Source organism: Pseudopipra pipra, chromosome 14 (genome assembly GCF_036250125.1).
Source record: "Pseudopipra pipra isolate bDixPip1 chromosome 14, bDixPip1.hap1, whole genome shotgun sequence".
Classification (NCBI taxonomy): domain Eukaryota; kingdom Metazoa; phylum Chordata; class Aves; order Passeriformes; family Pipridae; genus Pseudopipra; species Pseudopipra pipra.
The window spans coordinates 15480860-15498348 of record NC_087562.1 but is presented as its reverse complement, the minus strand read 5'-3'; the positions used below and the strand labels follow the sequence as shown (position 1 = coordinate 15498348).

General features: G+C 41.1%; 1 long non-coding RNA gene across 1 annotated transcript in view; it reads left to right on the top strand.

Annotated features, from left to right (window-relative positions):
- The first annotated feature begins 11977 nt into the window (after positions 1–11977).
- The window catches only part of LOC135422187 (uncharacterized), a 35323-nt gene continuing 29811 nt past the window's right edge, over positions 11978–17489 (top strand). Inside the window, exon 1 of the long non-coding RNA XR_010434356.1 lies at positions 11978–12188. This is a non-coding gene — a long non-coding RNA (uncharacterized LOC135422187). The remainder of the gene's footprint in view (positions 12189–17489) is intronic.

Genomic DNA, 17489 nt, shown 5'->3' with positions numbered 1-17489 from the left:
TGTGTCTGCAGAAGTGAAGCTCAGATAATGAAAATGGCATATTTTCCTTTTGTAGTTGGATAACCTACGTTTACTTCTGCACAGATTGCCACCGAAAGGGCTTGTTTAGAGTGTACTGTACCCAATGATCTGTTATTTCTGGCAAGGTTTTAAAGATTCTCTAAAGACACCAAACTCTGTCTAAGTGTAATAGTTGGGAAATACTCAATATGATCCAACAGCCATTTCTTGAGAGCACCATTTAAAAGTCACTGCTGCTAGGGATATCTATATCCACAGAGTGCAGCACCATTTGCATGAAGCATTTGTGCACTTTTGGAAAGTGAATCTTCAGAGATCTTCCATCAAGCAAACTTACAGCTTGAAATCCTAATGGATATTTGCAAAGTAATTATGAATTTGCCCTAATAGGAGCAGCTGGAAGCTTATCTGACAGTTCTGGTATCTTTTTGTGAACCAGGGAATCCTAAAAAGATCTTTAAGTATGAAGTGGTGACAGTCTTATGCTCCCATGGAGGAAAGATCCTCCTTATCATTGTTAATTTGTGTTGTAGCAGGATCTAGAAGCTGCAGTGGATTTAAGGGTCCCATTGTGTTAGTGTTGCACGTATATATTACAGATATTTCTTGCGTTTAGGAACTTAGTTTCAAAAGAATGGGATAGCACAGGCAAAAATGGGAAATCATAGAATAGTAGAATGGCCTGGGTTGGAAGGGACCTTAGATATCATCTAGTTCCACCCCCTGCCATGGGCAGGGACAACTTCTGCTATCCCACGTTGCTCCAAGCCCTGTCCAACCTGGCCTTGAACATTTCCAGGGATGGAGAGCCGCAGCCTCTCTGGGCAACCTGTTCCAGTGCCTCACCACTCTCACTGTAAAGAATTTCTTCCTAATATCTAATCTAAACTACTCTATCAGTTTGAAGCCATTTCCCCTTGTCCTGTCACTCCAGGCCCTTGTACATAGTGTCTCTCCATCTTCCTTGCAGGCTCCCCTCGGGCACTGAAAAGCCACAATTAGGTCACTCAGAATCCTTCTCTTTTAAAGAGTGAACCATCCCAATTTTCTCAGCCTTTCCTCACAGCAGAGCTGCTCCATCCCTCTGATCATCTTGGTGTCTCCTCTGGACTCGCTCCAGCAGCTCCACATCCTTGCTGTGCTGTTCCCCAGGGCTGGAGGCAGCTCTGCAGGTGGGGTCTGACCTGAGTAGGGGCGTAGAATCACCTCCCTCGATCTGCTTTTGAATATGAGATGTGCTATTGATACCCAAAGTCATATGATTTGGGGGTGGAACTGAGATTTAGTAGGTTTTAGTTTACTGTCTTGCTTAGTGCATTGCTTCAGACCCTCCAAGAACCATATGCTTATCTGCATAACCTTTACTGTACAGGCTTCTGCTTGGACAAAATATTGATTGTGTACAGGTCTTTCCTTCCATCAGGAAGTGACTACCATAGGAAGGCACCACAAAATGTGATCTTAAAAAAAAAAAAAATAACTCAAAGTAATCCACAAAGAAAAATTTACATTTTTAGTCCTTGGTTGGGAAAATGATTTTAAGGAAAAGCAAACCTAACTTTTCCACTCCCAAGTGGATTGCTGCTAAGTGGCAGCAGAGGACTGCAGAGGCAGTGACAAGTGTGTTGAGAACGGTGATACTAAAGAGAAAAGAATTGTGGGGGGAACACTGAAATTCTCTAGAGAAAATAATTCCAGCTGAAAATCATTGAGTAGCTCTAGTAAGGATGTTGCTCCTTTTCACTGGGAATCAGTGACTTTAGCATTCCTGTGCTCAGCAATCCGCAGCTTTGCGCATTTATCCATCTTTCTTTACAAACATCCTGCTAACATCAGTGAAAGGAGTCAGTTCCTTCACTGTGAGTAGCTTAGCCTTGCAAGAAACCTCCTCCTGCTAATCCATATTCAGAGAAGCCCTGAGGGAGCTATCAAGACTATTCTGAGAGTAAATTACACACTCAGGAAAGGATTACAAGATCCTGTCCCTGCTCAGGATCCCCAGCTAGACCAACACGTGTCAGGATTTGACAAAGGTTTATTCCTCTAGGATGTGCATTGTGTGGATGCCCCCCAGACCATTCCTTAGAGACCTCTGAGTTGAGAGGCTGAAAAGCAAAGGCATGGGTTTGGAGCTGGGGAAAGCAGTCACTGGTGACTTCCAGCAGGGAAGCATCAAGCCCCCAGTACCCTTTTGAGTGACCACATAGCAGAAGTAGAGGGCAGTTCATTAGGGTGTCATGGGGTGTTTGTATTGGCATGACTTCTGCAGCTTCTCTCCTGACAAGGGAAAGGTTGGAGCCCCAAGGCAGCCTCTTGCTCCTGCATGGGCAAGGTGCAATAGCTCACATCAGCTCAGTTGGGCTGCCTCAGGTTGTGGGGACACATTTGCTCCATGGGGTCAGTCAGGATGCTGGTGCCATATCCCACATCATCCTTCTAGTCTCTCAGATGATGGAGAGATGGAGGAGTCACCTGGCTTTTCACTCCTGATGACACCAGGCTGGGACACAGCTGTGATCATTCTGTCACAGTCTGTACCTATGTGACTAAAGAGAAAAGTTCAGCTGCCAAGATACTCAATGTGGAACTCCTCATTAAAAAAAAAAAAAAAAAAGCTATTAGATGTTATATCTTTAATAAATGGACTATATATTATGACATAATTTAATTTAGTGCTCAGAATGTATTATGGCCACCATAACAATTTTACATTTATAGATTTCATAGTTTTGCTTCTATAAAACAACTACAATCTGTACCCCTTCCAGCTAATTACAATAAAATGCTCCCATTCACATTTACAGGGTAAACTAAGGGCAAAGGCCTGTGAATTCTGACTCAGGTTTGTGCTTCACAGGCTGCTGAGATTGCCTAAGTTTAGCTTCCCCTAAGGTGTTTTCTGGGGTCAGGTCATGGGGGAGACCTGCCAGGGGGGACCATGCCCTTTGCTAGGAGATCCTAGGAATTACTGCTAAGGGACCGTGTTTGTGAGGATGGTTGAAGGGATATTGAAAAAATGAAAGAACCTGGGAGTATATACTAATTTAAGCTGACCTAGACAAAAGAAAGTACCAGATCTGAGTGTGATAGGACTCATTGGAAAGAGGAGAGGAAATCAGCTGTAAGAGATGCAGGTTGAGTGAGTAGAATGCAGAGGAATGAAGCTTTGGAACTTAAATGACAGGTTCAAAAATCATGTATGTATCAGAGAAAATGCAAAACAAGATGAAAGAACAGCAGACATGTTATAATGGGCTTCATTTTCTCATTGTGGTGTAACGTATTCCTTCAAGAGCTGCTTGTGTACAAAAGACCTACTAAAAGCAATGCTTATTTTATTTTTTTAAATTAAAACATAAAATCAGAGCTCCCCAATGACTGTGGAAAAAGTGAACAAAATAATTTTTCATTTCATAATCCTCAAACTTAAAATAGCCTCGTGTCAAGAAAAGCAGTAATTTCTCAGTTAACAAAAATAGAACACAATACTTAATGGACTTTCTCTGTTTATTAATTAGCAAATAGATTTCCCATATTTGAAGCAATCAGTTAAAAATGAGTTACCATCTACCTTTGATACCCTATTTGTTTAGCCTGTCCCCAGCCTGTATGTAATCTCAGCATGGGAGAGTCTCTGAGAAGGAGAGGCCAATAACTAGTTTTGTTCCTGTGAAAATCCTTACTCTGGCAGTGACATTCTTAACTGGAGGGGAGTTATTCCTGATTTTTAGTTATACCCAAGTTTTTTGAGCTTATAGTCCTTACACAGTGATTAAAAATGCTCTAAAGAGCTTGAACAGCTTCTAGGGTGCAGCTTGGTCAAACAGTTTTATGATCCCTTCCCAAATTTTCTGATTTTGTGAGGGTCTCTTTTTTGAGCAGAGAAAATGCTATGTTAACATGGATCAGAGGTGGCCAATGTTTGGATCAGAGGTGGCCAATGTTTGCATCAGCAACCACCACTGCCACTGAATTCCAGTGAGACAAATGTAAAAGTGAATTTCTATTTGCCTATACAAGAAAAACATATCTGACCCCACACCCACATAGCAGCCCAAGTATATTTGGCAACCCAGTTTTTGATGCTTTACAGTGTGGCCCCAGGTCTAATAACCTTCTTCTGCAGATGCTGTTTTTGTATGTTTTTAATCACGAATCATTCCTTATCTATTAACCAATCATATTTGCTAACTGGATTGCTTGTGAAGACCTCTTATTGTAATTAGCATGCTTCAGTTGAAGAGTAAACAAATATTCTAACAAACTACTATGACATAAGTTGATTTTCTGTTCTCAATCACTACCATTGTGGATACAGCAAGTTTTGAATTAAACATCTCTCCAAGATTTAATGATCTCAGTCAAGAACATTTTAATTAAATTAAGGGATTGAAACTTTTATTTTTGACAGAGCATGAATAAATCAGCAAAAGGTGAATCTGGTTCAGTGAAAAACTTGTTCCAGAGAAATAGTCTGGGAAATAATTAAAATTGTGTTGACCAACTGTGCTCAAATGGAACAATAAATATTTTGTCAAGAGAGGCTAAAACATAATGTACTACAGGGAGTTTCAGGCATTTCTATAGGAGGATTGGAATTTGCTTGTGTAGCATCCTCAGATGAGGAGGTGATGTCTTCTACCAGCACCAGACCTCTGTTCTGTCATCCAGTGTTCGAGTTGGCAGATGTGAGTGTTGGGGTATTTAATGAACTGAATTAAGAATATTTTGGGAGGTCTAGATAGTGTGGAGGTCTGTCTTATAGGACTGGTGCAGAGTTTGTTGTCTGCAGTTGCAGGCTCTGCTGCTGATACTCATCCATGATTATTGGAGCTGCACACACTGCATTCACTACCACCCTTTGTTTTACTGGCACAACAGATAGAACATCACTCCAGAGCAACAGATTTATGTATATAAAAACTGTATAACTAAAATACTCAGATCAACCAAATAGCATCTGTCTGGCTCCTTTATTTGAAGTTTCTACCAAGTTTTGAAATACATGTGTGCAAACACACACACATGCAGGAAAGTCTGGATATTTAATCAGTCAGATTACCTAGGAAGTAGATCTTGAGTAATGAATATGTTATGAACTACCAAGAAATATAAGTTTAGCCAAAATACTTATCTGACATGTGTACAAAAAAATTCAAGGTTAAAGTGACTCAAGGATCCAAACTGCAGAAGTTCACTCTTACACTAGACAGTGTCTCTTTTCATGTTCTTTAAATCACTGCACACAACTCTCCTAATCTTAATAGTACTCTGGAGAGCGTGAAATGGCCAAAACATGAAACAGAATAAACCAAATATACAGAAAACTGTTACATTTGCATTGCAAAATGTTGGCTTGGGTTTCAAAATGATGGAATGACAGTTTGTCCTCTAAACAGTGTCCAACCTCCTTAACCTTTAAGTGTTATCTGCCTAGGCAGCCATCAATGCTTGTTTTTACAGATGAAAATAGGGCCCATAGGACTTTGGACAGATCAAATAACTGGGCATTTACAGCTGGGCTTGTTCTTAAAATAGAAGATCAAAAAAACCCAAACCAAAATAAAAGATGTCTGTTTTAGAAATGGATTTATTTGGCTACACGGAAACCTGCAGGATAGAGAAAGGGAGAGAGAAAAAAGAATGTAACCTGGTGGAGGGAACAAAAGGCTATTGAGGATGGGCACTTCCCTGAACCATGCTGCGGAAAGCTTTCCTTGGTCGTGTCCTGGTGGCACTAAAGTAAATGCCAAATGGGAGAATGTCCTTCCAAACCCCATTCATGTTCATCTTAGATCTGTGGAGATCAGTGGTCAGATCTCCTGCAGAATATGTGAGAACTTGCAAATCCACTTGTCTTCTCCTGGCTTGTCTCCTCTTCCTCCAGGAAAGCAGCCAGCTGTATGGGATAATTCCCTGTGGATGTCCACCTTTCAGTTTGAATGCAGCATGAGAAGAGTAGAATTTTTTTCTCTTTCCAGAGAGTAATTTTTTCCTGCTTGTCTTTGCTACAACTCCACTTACAGACCATGTCTAATTTCTGATGGCTATTGTCTCAGCAACCTTTCAATTGTCTCACAAATCTTTCAAGACCAAGATTTTCTTTCCAATTCTCGCAAGTAAATCTCTTTGCCAAGCCATCATTGTTTCATGTCACAAGTACTACAAGCTTCTCCATAGCCTGTTTAACCCCCTTTGCCCTCCAAGAAATCAAATGACACCAAAAGAAAGGCCTAAACAGGGTTTTCAATACATTGTGTCAGAAAAAGTGGCAATTTTAGTCTGTAAAATAACACTATAGAGAAAGGAGGGGGTTTTCTTAGGGTATTTGTCCAGTTTTGTTGAAATAGTCAGCATTGCCCAAGGGAATATTTTTGGATCTTCATGATAGGAAGATGTCTTTGTTCTCTTGATAAGATTTGTGAACACTAATGAAAAATTTGGCTTTCTCTTCCAGAACTGGTTTTACTGGCTTTTTCTTCCCTCCTTGTAGGATGGAGGGCGAAACACAGCAGGAAAGCGAGACAATATTATTAAGTGTGCAAAGGAAGAAATGCTATAAATATTTTGGTTGAAACAGCAAAGACATTAAAGATAAAAGTTAAATGGAAATAAAGGCAGTCAGATGGTTATTATATGTTGCTATAAAATCCAAGAGCTGTTAGAAAAGGTAGATCAGGATTTGCTTTTAAAAAAATGACAGGCCTGTGAGAAAGCAATATTTTTGATTGATAGAGATTTTAATTGCTCTGATATTTATTGGAATGACAGCTATTAGGAATTGAAGCAGTGATAAGGGATTCTCTGAAGCTTGAGGGTATTTGGATAAACACCTCAAATTCGAATGCCTATCAGAAGCTTATTAAACTTATTAAAACCTTGAATTTTTCATTTGGGCTAAAAGTCTTTGAAAAGAGGTTTGCTTAGAGAATTTCTTGTGAAATGATATGGATTCTGTTAGTGATGACTTTTTCTTTCTCTCCTCTTGAGAAGCATATGCGAGCTAGAATAGGCAGGAATTGCTGACATGAGTGTCTGCAGAGATTATAGTGTTAAGGACAAAATTCATGTGGGTAAAACATGTTCCAGAAAAATGTGTAGCCTTAGAATTAACAAATGGTGTTACTTCCCCTAGCAATTCAGGTTTTATTTTTAAGAGACCTAATCTGCACATGTGCTGTTTTCCATCTATGGCAACTTGTGTTTTTAGAAAGTTAATTACTTGCTTTGGATATGTAATTGGAAAATTTAGTCCTGAATTATTAACAGTTCTATTCTGGATGCTTGAATTTTCTGTGGTCCAAAATGATTTTCAGAACTGTTGAATACCTGCAAGCTGAACCAAAAAGAGGAGGAGGCTGTCATTGTTTCAGAGAGCAGGGGATGTGAGAGCTCCAAGTTTGGTCAGCACATTACAGCTTTCCTGTTCTATGTGTCTTTTATTATCCTACTGAGATGAAACACAAATGGAAAAGTTAATAAAATGACCATTCATTATATTTCATGCATATTTTCTCTTTTTTTAATGTTTTATTTAGTCTTTTCCATATTAAAAAGCAAGAGGGTAAAACTCTAGTACTATTTAACCTCGTGACACTGGTCATATGAGGGTAGGATTTTTCTTTCTCTCTTTCCCCCTGCAAATGCCATCCCAGTAACATGATAGTCATGAACATTCATTATCATCAGCTAAACCAGTTCCTTGGGAGATGTGATAATAAAATACCTAAATTATACATTGATTAAGTGCATATGGTATATACTGATGGCTGGATGTAAAGTCTAAGTACAGGTAGGCTTTGCAAGAAACATTTATGTGGTATAATATTCTTATGGGTTATTCGAATGAGTGGGATGGCCTATGATTGTAACAACTTGAATTGTTGTTTCCAAGAGTATTGAAAAAGGATGATGTGAGGAAACTGGCACTATTTCTGAAACGATAGTCTAGAGTGATCCCATCAGATCACAAATGAATTGTAGCTGAGCAACTGTAGCACCCTGCTGCTTTGCAGAAGAGAATTTACATGGCTGAGGATTTTTGAGTAGAGTGGATCCTTCCAATGTGTGTACGTGTTGTAAATCAACAGTGCCATAAACTGCTAGAGAAAAAACCCCCAAACCAACAAACTCCCCATGTATGAATAAAGGTAGAACTACAGGCAGCTGTTTTGTGAGTTTGGAAAGAAAATGGAGCTCAAGGGGAGATTTCGAGAGACAGAAATTGATACCCTATATTCTAGGGGTAGATGGAAATGTAACAGAATTAACTGAGAGATACTGAGAAGAGTTAGGCTGGAAAAGTAAGGATTGGTGAAAAGGAAGACTCAGTCCAGAGAGTTTCAAATGCACAAGTCTACTTTGGAGATGTTATTAGCAACATGCTTCAGTTCTTTCACATATGGTTTTCTCTTTGTCAGTTTTTATCCAGTCAGCTTCTTTGCTGTACCCCTTTATAATTTCCTGTATCTCTTCCTCCTTCCCAATCTTTTCCTCTTCCTGTCCTCTTCCATTTGGTCCCTCACTGTGGGACTCAATTCATTAATGCTTGCAGTGAAATGCTTCTGAAATGCTTCACTAGCAGAGTCTGTCTACTAAATACATACCAAAGCTTTCCACTCTTTCTGGTGCACAGCAGATTTCATGCAGTGTACTGCACATATATTATACTATTTCAGGCTCCTGAAAATACCCAGGAGGATATTTCCTGGAGGAAATATAGGGAAATTTCCCTATTTGAATGCTAAGCTCAGAACTGTAGCTTTGACTTGGTTTTATTCTTCCATGCACTGTGAGGATATACCAGCCAATAATTAAGAATGTGAAAAACAAGCTGCAGTGGAGAGTCAATAATCCAAATACTTCTATATATCACATATCCTGCAGGTTGTTAGCAAATTTCTCCTTGATAACAGTAAGTTTGCTTTCACACTGGCAAAATGACATGACATAACCCTTGGCTTTTGAGAAGAATGTGGCTGGGGTTTTTTCAGATGGATTAGTTCAGGTAAGCAGATCTGATTCAAATATTTAACAGATCGTCCATAAATCTGACATTCATGGGAAGCTGCTAATTCTGAAGTGATCATAAACACTTCACAAATGCAGAGACTTCAGTTAGTGCATAACTCACTAAAGACTAGAAACTGAGATGGTTGCTTCTGACAAATCTTTCATTGATGTGTGTGTCTAACCATCAAAAATGAACAAAGAGTCAGCATGTTGCATAAAATACTCTCCTTATTTATTGTAATTCTTCTGTAAAAGTATTTGACATATTTTTAGATTTTTTCCTTGGATTTACTTTTTGTTGCAATCAATCTTGATTCAACAAAATGCTCTTACCAAAACATTTTTAATAATGAAACAATTACAGCAGTAAATTTGCATAACCAATGAGTTCTTTCATTGTTTCTTTTTGCTATAGTATTCTTCTTCTTTTCTTTGTTTCAGAATAGAGCCTGCTAGTCAGTGTGGACCAAAGAAAATAGTTTGGTTGAAATGGATTGAAATTCTTCATTAAGGCTTAAAGTTAAAACAGTTTATTGGGTAATTCTTCATGATTGCAGTGACTCTGTTGTTCTGGGTTAAAGCAAGGGCAGCAGCACTGCAGTAGTTACACTGTTCCAGCAAAAATTTCACACCAGCTTTGGAGAAGTAAAAGCCAGGCTGTTTACACAATAATAATTATTATTATGAGGATAATAATAATAATAATAATAATAATAATAATAATAATAATAATAATAATAATAACAACAATTCCCACACAAATGTTTTGCACCCCTTAATTTTCCCTGCCCATGTGCCCATGTATTGAAGGGAGACTGGGCACTTAGTGCCAAATATCTCCATGAGCATCTCCACAGTTATTCTTGCTATGCCTCTCTTCACTGGTGGAGTAAATCAAGGACCAACTCAGACACAAGCTGTATTTTAGTCTGAGATTTAGCTGCAGAGAGCAGGGCATGGGTGGTCTCACCAATGCCCATCTGTGGCTGTGACACAGGCTGCCCAGGGTGCTGTGCTGGGACTCGTGTCCAAATCATTTTGCATCTCAGGCCAAGCCACCAGGGCTCCTTTGGAGGTTTGCAGAGCCCTGCATTGGCCATGTCAACGTGACCTCCAGTGAAGGCTTAAATAAGGCTGCTGTGCTGGGTGGGTGGGCATTCACCTGTGAACTCCCTCCAGATGGGTGAATTCAATCATTTTGGTATTACCTTCCTGCACTGTTTAGGGACCTAACATGTTCTAAACTCATCCTATCTCCTTCCAAAATGAATGGCACTGGCTTATGATGCCTAACACATCTTATGCTTAAAGAAGTCTTGTAGCAAACCATGTGTGAACAAGGGTTGGATTTGGTGGTGTCCAGCAGCTTTCCCAGCTTCTATTTCAAACACATTAAATGTTCACAGAGGATTTCCCCCGAATTTTCCCATCTGTATTCTAATCAAGGGACCTGAAAGAAGGCTGATCATGCACAGGGTAAGGGCTGTCCTACATATTTTACAGCAGGTGTAAGGACAAATTCCCACTTTTGTTCTTTTAAGTAGTTTTAACTCTGATTCTTCTACTGAAGTCACTAGGAGCTTCCTTCATGTTGTCCAAAATAGTAGCATTTTGAAATAAGCCAGATCTGTGGGTGCAACTAATGAGTAAAGTAAAACAGAAGATGCAAACTTCAGAACAAGATTAAAAATATACTATGGAAATAGCCTGTCTAGGTTTTGACAGATGAAATTTGAAGACAAATGATTTGTCTTTCAAGCGAAGGCATTTTTAAAAGAAAATTTAAATGTAATTCATGAGGAAGAGTTGTGCTGATCTGAAAGGAGGATTAACTGACATGATCTTGATCATAGGGTCATTATACCGCTACCTTGAAAAAAAATAAAACAAACAAAAAAGTTAGCAGGAGGTCAGGGCAGTGGCTTTTAGCAGCTTAGACCATAGGGGGAAAAATGTAACATACAGAATGTAGGAATCGCCTGATTGTGGGAGATTTATGGGCTTTGTGGGGAGCAAAGGGCCGTGCTGCATTTCTAACACAGTCCTGCCGTCCACAGACCTGGGGAAGGGAGAGCAGCCAGAAACAGCCTTCCCCAAAAATGTTTCCTGAACTGGGGGCTGCGGTGAAAACTATCTGAGTCTCTGGTTTGACTTAGCAATCAGGTCATGCTGGAGCTATGACATTCCAGTCACTTCTGCAGCAAAAATCTTTGTACAGAAATAAAAAAAAAAAAACCAAAAAAAAAAAAGAAGTGTTACTAGATTGATAAAATGTGCTCATCACATAATCCTGTAGCACTGCTCCGACAGAAAAATGTATAACAATATGTGCAATTTATTGATAAATGTCAGCCTAAATAGTCTGGGAGAGAAGGGGGGAGCAGAAAGCTATACATTTCCCACAAGCACCCCCTCAGGCAGCAGCTTGAGCAAATACAATACATGCAATGCAATAAACTAAGATTATGGGACTTCACCGCAGACAAGTGTGGCCTTCACCGTAGGCTAAGTAGGCAGTCACCTCAGCACTATATTTAAAGGGGCACTGGAATAACAGAGATAACATGGTCATTCTCCACTACTCTAGTTCAGACCAACTCTTCTACGACTGTTTCAATAACACTTGTCTTCCCGTCTGATGGGATCTTTCTGTCATTTTTATGTAGAACCTCAGGACTTGCACATCTCCAACGTTGTTCACATGCGGGATTTTCAGCAGTGCAAGGGTGACCAGCACTGTGAGCTTGATTTACAGCACAGCTGCTGACTCCAGGTCCCAGCCCCTCCAGCCTGGGGGTGCCTGCTCTGGACTCTCCACGTGGGGTTTGACCCTGTGCAGGCGCAGAGCTGTGGCTGCAATCCCACGTGCCTAAACCTGATACTGGTTCCTGGGCTCACAGAGAGCCCCCCACAGTCAGGGTGGACCATTTTGGCACAGGGCTGCAGACCAAAGAGACTCACTGCAGGGAGTGGAGCATTAGGAACTGTTTCAGTCCTTCAGCAACATATGGCCAAAGACGGGCTGAGGGAGTTTTCAGACAAAGAAAACAGCTGCAGTCTGAGGGTACAAATGCCACTTTCACTGGGGAGATGATGGGACTTCATGCTATTATCTTGGTCCAGTTCAATTCCTTCTTGTTGCAAGCTGCACTTCAGTAAGTAACACAAAATGACTGCAATCAGACTCTACCTTCCTGCAGGATAACGAAATTTTAAGGTGACAAAATGACAACATCTGGCCTAAATAACAATTTGAAGAGGATATTCTAAGCTTACAGTGTCAGACCTTTCTTGAAACAGAGACTTTCTCACTGGTGGCACATGTAAGCAGTAAACTACTGTAAAGTATAATTTTTTATTTTTCCATGAGAACTCTTGTCTCGTAAATGAAAGACCCTGCATGAAAAATCTGCATGAAACTGAGGCACCTGAAAGAGTTAAAAAAAACATGCAGTTATTGGTACTTAAAAGGCAGCTCTTTGGAAAGGATCATACCTATGCATGTGAAATTTAGGATGTTTTATAACGACACATGCTATAAATCCCTAAAATAAAGATACAACATAAATAGGTTGTTCTCCTGTATTACCAGAGCCTAAGGAGGCTTTGTCCATGTAGGCCTACTAAAACACATATGAGCTGAAGTATTTGTTTTTGATACTAAGCTGAGTACACAGAGAAGCATAAATCACTTTTTTCCTCTTTACTGCTGTTTTCCTCAGTCAGCTTTCCCATAATGCCTCCGCAGGAGCTGACAGTTGGATGAGGCACAAGACCCTGCTGGACAACTGTCAGGTTTGTTGAAGGATATTAAAGAGAACTTGATCATGTGTCAGCTCTCCTCAAAATACACTCACATTGGAAAAGTGATATATCTGTCAAAGCAAGGACTTCAGCATTTGGCAGAACAGGCCATTTTCACAAACAAAACTGTCCAATTACATTAGGGGGCATGAACTTCAGGTGTGTATGCCAGGGACAGAAAGATCTGCAGCCACACATCACAGAGACTGTCTCCTTAAGCCATATGGTTGGATGTGGGCTGCATCTCAAGCATAGTTTCTTTATGCTTCATAGATTAGGAATTAATTTAAAATTATCAGAAACATAAATTGCTGCTTTGAACTTCTACATGAACTTTTTTTTTTTTTTTTTATTTCACTGAAGGCTGCCAAGAATTCATTTTAGGAGAGAGAGAGAGTGGAAAATTTATCAAATTTGATTAGATGATTAAGAACTAAGCTATGGAACAGAAATGCTTCTTTCTTGTTTTGTTTTTTAAATGCTTTTAGGAAGACTAGTGTGAGTTTTGATTAAATAGCATCACTGGTTAGGAAACAAATTGTGCCTGAGAGAATAACAGCAAAGACTTTTTCTTGGAAATATGTTATAGTTGAGTTTAGGTCTTTCTTGGCTCACACAGAAATACAGACATTTGGTGGGAGTGAGCTTTCAAGTCAAAACCGCCTGTATCACACACAATATCCTGTGTGTGGGGAACTGTTACATCTAAGTTCAAGAAAACCATCAAGATTCAGTGATGAGGATGGAAACTGTCTTGATCACACTGTTTATGCCAAAATGCTCTTTTTTTTTGTGTACAAAAAATTTCAGACTTCATCTCTGTGTGGAGGTAAAACACTGCAGTGTAGTACAGAGTCATATAAGTCTTTGGCAGGCAGAATTTACAGAAGATGAGCTCAGTTTTGTGAGTAGTATTGGGAGATGCTAAGGTGAATTTAGCTTTTTTTATGTTGCTTACAACTCTATTAAAGAACTGCAAACATTTCTACAACCTTTTAATTTTAAATTATGTTAAGATTTCACAATAGAAAATGTGAAAAACATGACATTAAGACTAAGTTTCTTGTTCCAACTAAACATCTGGGCTAAATTTTATTCTGACTTTTACCTTGTGCAATCCCACCAAAGGCTGTTCATTAAAATGACAGCTCTCAATATTATTTTTTCCTTTTCTTTCCAAATTTGCAGAAGCAAATCCCACTTTGATTAGCAAACAGAATGTGATGGTTTCAGTCTAGGCCTTCCTGGAAACCAGCTTGTAACCAGGAAGGAACTAGGAAGGTGACCAAGGAAGTATTCCATGCTATTCCTTTACGTAACCCAGGGTATAAATAAGGCATTGATAAGAGAGTTCGCCCTCTTTCCTCTCCGGCGAGGTTCGAGAACGGTGGGTCCCTGTTTCGGTCGGGCTTATCTGGAGCCGAGGCCTACAGTGACTGCCGTTATCTGCCACGCGTGAGGGGAGAGCCAAGGACCGTGTCTGGCCATCCTGCCTGTTCGAAGGGAAGTGGTGAGATTCTTGCTAGTTTGCCTTCGACTGGCTGTTTGACTTGTTCGGTCCTTGCCCCTTTTTGTCCTTCTCCTTTTTTTTTCCTCCTCCCCCCCCCCCCCCTTCCCCCCCCCGGTGTGTGGTATTCCCCTTTCGTGTATCTGTCTTATATATATAAATATACATATATATATATATACATATTTTTTGCTATAGCTTTGGCTGCTTGGTTTTTCTTCTCTTCCCTCTCTGGGAGGCGGGTCCTTGTTGTCAAGTTTCGGGGGACTTGGCAGGAAGCCAGCTCGAAACTTGTACAACATTTTTGGTGTCAGAAGTGGGATATTTTGGTTAAGTTTGGCTTGTTTTGATAAACATTTTCTAGGAAGACAGCTAAGCTCGGTGTTGTTTTGCAAGCCAATCTATTGTTTTGGGAACAGGTCTGGGAACACTGCCAGAGTCTGGGAAAACAGCCAAGGAAACTTTGTTTATATAAAACAAAAGTTTGTTTTGGGATCAAGAAGAAATAATAACAAAAAGCAATGGCTATTTCATTAATTTGTCTTATAATTCTAGCCGTCTTTACACCTGTGTTAGGCTACTCTATAGGGAGACGTCCAGACCTTGAGGATGGATGGAACGAATTGCTTCCATCCTTTAATTTTGACATCGAAGGTTTGGTAAAGGAGATCCCCATGGTTAAAATCGGCTCTAATTACTATATAAATCTTATTGCAACAGTACTGTCATTGATAAAGGTACTGGAAGTGCTCCTTAAACTTGGAAGAATGGGGTTCCGTTGCTCTCCCTCTTGTAGGAAAGATCACACCTCAAAGGGATTCGCTGGAACTTTGGAAAGGGCTGCAGACAGGCCAGTCCCCGGGTGGCATGGAGCTTGGGGAGATTTCGGTAGATTAGTAGGACGTGTGTCACCCCCCATTAATTGGGAGTTCACACCAGAACAAATGTTTGATTCTGGTGAGATGGCCCACTGTTTGGCAGAAGGGTGTTTTTCCTATAAAGATCCGAATATGCAATTCTCCGCTTTGTGCTGGGGCCTGGCTAATGCTTATCGAGCTGCCATAGACCACCTTCAGAGGGCTAAGGTCGACACAGAGACCCAAACCACGCCACTTGAAACCAGTGATGTCCCTATTAGGTCCACAGAAGTTGGGGTCCAAACACAACTTGAAGTCAATGACATTTCTACTAAGTCCACTAGAACCGGGACTCAAGCTAAGAACCGGAAGATCATCATTGCCCCTATAAAGAAGAAGAAGACGTGGGTAAGGGAGATCGAGGAACTTACGGACCCATCTCCGCAACCAGAACGCACAGAAGAAAGAGAAGAAGAAGAAGAAGGAACAGAGGATGTAGTGAACGAAGGAGCGGCAGCAATGGGAGAAGGAGCAACAGCAAGTGATGAAGGCGCGACTGCGAGAGAGGAAGAAGTGGTTGTGACTGAGGAAGGAGCGATTGGAAGAGAAGAAGCAGCTACCAGAGAGGAAGAAACGGCTACACGGGAAGGAGCACGTCCAAAAGAACTAGGGGCACGCCCAAAGGAATACAGAACAGCACCAAGAGAAAAGAAAGCAACAGCACAAATGGCCGGTGGTATATTGTCGCTTGATGATTTATATCCTGACTACAAATTCAGTGTTACAAAGGACGCAAAGAAGGAGCCAAAGCATCCCCCTCAATTGGAGGGGGAATTATCTCTACCCCTCCAGACCCAACCTTCTCTTGGAGGTGTGGATGATTGGAAGAAGCCCTTATCTTGGCACCCGAGAGACTACTCGCTACCTCCACCGGCTGGGTATCGTGAACGACGTAGAAGTCCATCTCCACGGCGTGAACGACGTAGAAGTCCATCTCCACGGCGTGAACGACGTAGAAGTCCATCTCCACGGCGTGAACGACGTAGAAGTTCATCTCCGCGGCGTGAACGACGTAGGAGTCCGTCCCCACGGTATGAACGGCGTAGAAGTCCATCTCCACGCCATGAACAACATAGAAGCTTATCCCCATGGCATGCCCAGTCTCCATCTCCACGTGAGAGATACAGGGAGGAGGCAGGAGCGGTTCCACGTAAGAGCGGAAGAGTAAAGAGGGAGGTAGAAAAGATTCTACGTGGGAGAGATGGACAAGAAATAATGCGAGAAAGCGAAATTATACAATCACTGACCACAAGAGAGCTTAGAGATTTACGGAGAGATTATATGCGCTTGCCTGGTGAACAAATCCTCGCCTGGCTGGTGCGATGCTGGGACAAGGGAGCTGATAGTCACATAATTGAAGGTGATGAAGCACGACAACTGGGATCCATTGCCCGAGACCCTAAGATAGAACAAGAAATGGGAAGGGAGAAAACGGCATCCAGTCTTTGGCTCCGAATTCTTCATGCTGTGAGGGCGAAATACCCGTTTAAGGAGTCCCTCAAGAGTTCTTCGAGAAGGTGGAGGACTGCGGAAGAAGGCATCCAATACCTGCGGGAATTGGCCATGCAGGAAATTGTCTACTCTGATCCAGAATATTATGACATCCAAGTTCCCGAGAATGTTCCTTGCACACAACCAATGTGGAAGAAGGTAATTCAAGGTGCCCCTAAACCATATAGGTATTGCTTGATAACCGCATATCATCCAAAGATGGATGAACCAAGTGTGGACACCATGTGTGCTTGGATGAGGAGCATAGAGGAAAATCTGGAAGACCCCTTCGACCCTCTATACCGACACCCCTATGATAGGGAAAGAATGGAGAGAGATTATGAATATTCCAGATATGAGGACGACCTTAGAGAAAGAGAGGACAGAAGGTATAGAGATTACCAGGAAAGGCCAATGGGAAGATCATGGCGGGACCGACAAAGACGACCTCGGCCTAGACCTCGATCCTGGTCTCGATCTCGCTCACGGTCCCTGTCATTCACAAGTCAAAGGAAAGAGAACTCTAAGCGTTGGCCACGTAACCAACTATGGGCATACCTTCGTAGTAAAGGAGAAAACATGAAGAAGTGGGATGGTGAACCCACTTTTAAGCTTGAAGCTAGAGTGAGGGAGCTGAAGCGAAAGAAGACTGACAAGAAAGTTGTCTATGTAGTAGACGGAGATTTCTTAGAAAAGAAACTGCGATCGCCGAAACACGAGAAGATGGAGGTCCGCTT